The sequence below is a fragment of the Telmatherina bonti genome (assembly GCF_933228915.1).
Source record: "Telmatherina bonti genome assembly, chromosome: 14".
NCBI lineage: Eukaryota > Metazoa > Chordata > Actinopteri > Atheriniformes > Telmatherinidae > Telmatherina > Telmatherina bonti.
Genome location: NC_136612.1, coordinates 20452523 through 20457449, shown reverse-complemented (window position 1 = coordinate 20457449; position 4927 = coordinate 20452523). Strand labels below are relative to the sequence as shown.

Sequence of the window (4927 nt, the reverse complement as noted above, 5' to 3'; positions counted from 1 at the left end):
AACTCAAAATATGAGGAGAGAAAAAATGTGTTTCCTCTCGGATATTTGGGGGAAATCATATAATATATTAAAGTGAAACAGTGGGTGTGTATTAGTCTCTGTTTCATAACCTACGAGGAAGATATTTTCCTTTCTCTTTGGTAATTACCCATATAGAATGTACAGTCATTGATTTGTTTTCAGCCTCTGCCTTAACACCAGCAAATTGTGGATGAATGCGATGTTACCTTCATTGTAGGTTTGCAGCAGAACAGAAATTGTGCCCTCTGTTGGTGTTTCTACATAGTAAATATTTTTCCTCCATAAACTGCAAACAATGCTAAAACATTTGTATATATTTAGCTTGTCCTTGCAAGACAATTCACTTTCCACTCGTAGTCTGTTGACATTTTCACTTGATAACTTTTGCCTTTGGTGATATATCTTGGGAAGAATGGGTATAGTGGAGTGCATCAGCGGTAGGGCAGTGATGGAGGGGCTGCAGTTGTTATGGAAACGCCAGGGGTGGAGCGTTGTGAAGTGGGGCCAGTTTGTTTTGTTATTGAAGGTCACGTGGTATAACGAAACTCCGCCCACCGTCCCCCGTTACCACCGATTCAACCGTCTCTTGCTCCTGCCCCGGTCAGTTACTACAAAATGGCTGCAGAGGCTCCGCCGCCGACGAGAACCTACTGAACGCTTCATGGTAGGATTTATTTGCCGCTTTGAGCTTTAAAGCACGGAAGTTAAGTTTCTCGTCGCTTTCCACTTGTGCAAATATGCGGAATTTTGACAATAAACACAGCAGCCGGACAGGGGATGATTTTTTTTTTTTTTTAAGCTCAGCCCACTTAGACATCAGTGTTTCGCTGCGGGTTTTCGGTTTTTATCGCAGTTGCTGTGCTATAAAGGTCTTTGTGGTTAGCATACGCCTTATAATGTAGGTTTTCTTAATGGCGGTGTCACCATAAGTTTGACTAGTTGACCTTTTAAGCGCCGTAGTTTGGATAATTCAAGGGCGCCCTGTGTTGTTGCTGTCGTATTTGCAGCTCGGCAGACATTGGTGGGACGCTTGCCGCTGCGCTGCCGTGCAGGAGACCTGACATGTATATTATTGGCGCTCAATCGCACAAAATATACTTTGTGCCACGGAGAAAAACTAACATGCATCACCTGACTGGCTTAAAACGCATTAGCAAGCCGAGCTCAACTCCACTTAGGGCTGTCTTCCCAGTATCGTTTACTGAGAATGTTTGCCTGTGCATCCTCCTTCGCCATGTTATTTGACGATTATTCCCATCGTTTTAAAATAACTTGCAAGTACATACTTGTAATGTTAACATATCCGATTGTGTTTATTGTTGTCTTATTGATTGCAGCCAGGCTGCTTAATATCGTATCTGTCTGATATCCAACTTGTCAGTTCTTTGTTTGCTGAGTCTGAGTATTAGAGAGCCGTGTAATCCCTGAGATATGATGCCACCATTCCCTACAGCCCGGCTTGTTCTGCAGCTTGACATCATGCAGGGACACACTGCTCTTGTGGGAGCGGTGTGTGCAGGCTGGGGATGCCAGCAGCCTGATGGATGCAGAAGGCAGACTGACACAAGCTTTGATACCTGCTGCTTCTACAAATGCGTCGTGGTTCCTAATTTGGATCTGGAGATGGTGGCGATTAAAAGAAAAAGAAGAGGAAAAAGAGGGGTCGCTGGGGTCTTTTCTGTCCTTACTGGGTTAGGGGGCCCCAGTGAACACACAAGCCTCTGAAAGAGGCAGTGTGTGTATTCACAGAGGGGCACCAAAGGGGGCTTGATAACAAAAACAGGCTGCTAAATGCTGTGATTACTATACGGCTTAGGTCATAGCTTACTTTTTAGTTCAAAACCCTCGATGGCTTTTGCTTTGTGTTGGACTGGAGGGCTGAGGGGCATTTTGCCAGATTATGTCATGTGGTTTGGTGGAGTCTTCAGATGCTACGCTGGAATCATGAGTGGAAATGATGATCTTGCGTTCTATGAAATGCTATTCATTGGTTGGATATGCAAAAGCTTTTATTGTATATTTTTAATACTATTGACTTTTTGCCTAATTACTACTTCCATTCATCTTGCATTGACTGTTTTAAGTGCCAGATAAATAGTGCACCTATCATTTCCAGTGTTTGTGACATTCTGATATTATGCATTACATTTCAGACTCTGCAGGCATGTGAATTTCCCTGCACACAGTAGCTGTATTTTTATGGATTTATAAAGACCAATGTTGAAAAACTGAAAGTTACATTATTTGTTTTTAATTTAAAAAAAAAAACAAAAAACTTTTTCATTGCTTCTTTGATGTGTTGGAGCAATAAATTGTCATCTGGACTTGTGGATGTGATCCCGTTTCTTCTGCAGCACACATCTGGCCCTTGTATTTGAGATGGAGCTTTTGGACTGTGTCCATTCAAGTTATTTCAGTGCCTGTTCATACTGCCAACAGTGCAGCATACGTTTTTCTTTTCCTTGCCATTAGGCCGGGTCAGAAAGCATTAACATGACCACACTGAGAATAGCTTCAAGTAGTTTACACAGTGCAATCCTCTTTGCAGAGCACAAGGACTTTGCTAGTGCTTACCCTGCAGTTTTTAAACCTTTATGCAAATTAAAGGTACCAGTGACACATTAGTGGTTTTCCTCATAAGGGCTGAGGCTTTGAATTTGAAAACTTTCTGAGCTCTGTGATAAATCAGAAAGTTTGTAAAGCTGTATCGTCCCGAAGGGCAGACAAGAAGAGAGCACTATGCGTTCTGCCTCAGTTCTAGCGACTGTCCTGGTTGTTGCTAGCAAGCCTTCTCCCAAGTTCTTGCTGTTCTCTTGTTTGGCTTACAGCAATGGCATTCCTGGCTTTGTGCCCAGCGACTGTCGTCTATTCCATCCCCCACCCCCATCTCTCACACATTTACACAAACCAACCTCATCATTTGTGGAACCCTTATCTTTATTGCTCCAGTTTGGGGAATCAGGTTAAATGTGTGGCTTTTGCACACATTGACACTACTTCCTCTTTATCTCCACTTCATTTTTAACCTGTTCACATCAGACTATACTTGATTTCTCAGTTTTTTTTCCTGCCCTCGTTTGTCAGCACTGTGAGCATCTGCTTTAAAGAAGGACATCAAGCTCTAATCCTGTTGTGCTGACAGGGACGTGTAATTCTTGTAACAAAGCTGAGCTCTCTGGGTTGTGTGCTTTGTATTTAAATGAGATGTTCTTTCCTTATAAAAACTCATTATTGAGGTCTGTGGGTAAATTTTAATCAGTTATTTTCCCTAGAATTGTTTATGTCACATATTTATTTCATATATAGTTCTCATTGCCATTTTATGATTAAACTGTCTTTCTTGTCAGATGTATATTTAAAGGATAGTGGGTATTCAAAGTTATTTCTTACTTTTTATGTAATCCTGTGCACATAATCCCGATGTATCAGAAGTGCTGTGACATCCAAGTGATCAGAGCTGCATCCTTTCCCAGTCATTCAGAACGCTGAGCCCATGGCATGCTTATTTGTCAAAAATAAAATGGCAGCTCGCATCAAGAGATACTCTCTGTCCAGCTCCGAGACTGAATGTCTCTGAAACTGAAATCATTTTGACGCTTTGCTCGGTGCTCGCTCTCTATGTCCGGGTCATAAGGTGACAGCGGCTCACATTAACTGGAGCATCTCCCTTATCCTCTGATTCTACATGACACAAACCCCACTGATGTCTTGGAAAGGAGCAGCAACAGCTATATTTAGCATGGCAGCTGCACCAGCAGGATCCATATCAGCCTGCTGGAGATTTAAAGCAAAAAAAGAAGAGTTTTTTTTTTTTGTTGTTATGAGTAGTAGCTCTGTCGCACAACCTACACAGCTCCTTTTGGTACTGCTCTTTTAAGATATCAGACCTCAACTGATGACAGCAATGGGAGATCAGAAGATGGACCTATTGCACAACTTAATAAAACTGTTGTTAAGACTATTTTAAGATCATTTTCTATTTCCTCAACAAACTGAAGTTTGATAACTGAGGAGGCATCACTCTCATTTCAGGTACTTTGATTAAACAACTAGTGATGTGTTTCTGTTTTTAGTTGGTTTATTTCATTTTTAGGGCTGTGTGGTGTTCAATATATGGCAGCATACTTCATCAATGAATATACAAGCAAGGATAATACAATTCAGTGAAAACAATTACCTCATTTTTGTGTAGCTTTAAAAATTTACAGGTCAACCAGGCCTTAGTTTCCAAGACAACTGTTTAGATTCAGTTGCTTTTTTGGGGTTCATAGATAAATAGAGCTAAGTCCAATTTGCAAAACAGCAGTATTGCATATTATGTCTTGTATTTTACTGCTCCAATTTGTATCAAGTTGACAGAATACTGAATCAGTCCTAGTCCAGAATTGTGTGGAACAGCATACTTATGTTCAGTTTGTATGACATACCACTGACATGCACAAGATGGAATTTAAAAAATTAAAGGTTAGTCAAACCAGTCTGAAGCATTACCCTTAGTACCAGAATGTTTAAATCTATGTAGCATTGTGGTAGCAAGTGGGTTTTTTTTTATTTTTGGACAATCTTTCCAATCATTTTTAGCATGAACATTACAACACGCTTTGTTTCAGCTCTGCTCATTGTTTGGGTTTAGTACACTGCTCAGGTTTTTTTTAAAAACTTTCTTGAAACAGTTTTATTCCTTATCATCCATTTGTCACTGTGGTATGTTATTCTCTTTATGGTTGTTTGGATGAACAATTCAATTTCATTTATATAGCGCCACTTCACAACATCATCTCAGCAAACTTTACAGACAGCCTAACTATTTAAACGAGACAATTTAGCAGAACACAACTTATATTAGCTCTGTTTATAACAGAATTTGCAATAAGCATGGCATTTAAGAAATTAAGTTGATATGTTA

The 4927-nt window shown here is 40.3% G+C and overlaps 1 protein-coding gene across 2 annotated transcripts in view; it reads left to right on the top strand.

Annotated features, from left to right (window-relative positions):
- The first annotated feature begins 626 nt into the window (after nt 1–626).
- tnrc6c1 (trinucleotide repeat containing adaptor 6C1) overlaps nt 627–4927 on the top strand; it is a 43957-nt gene continuing 39656 nt past the window's right edge. For both annotated transcript variants that reach the window (XM_079252944.1, XM_079252943.1), the window contains exon 1: nt 627–685. The gene's annotated coding sequence lies outside the window, so the exon portion shown is untranslated. The remainder of the gene's footprint in view (nt 686–4927) is intronic.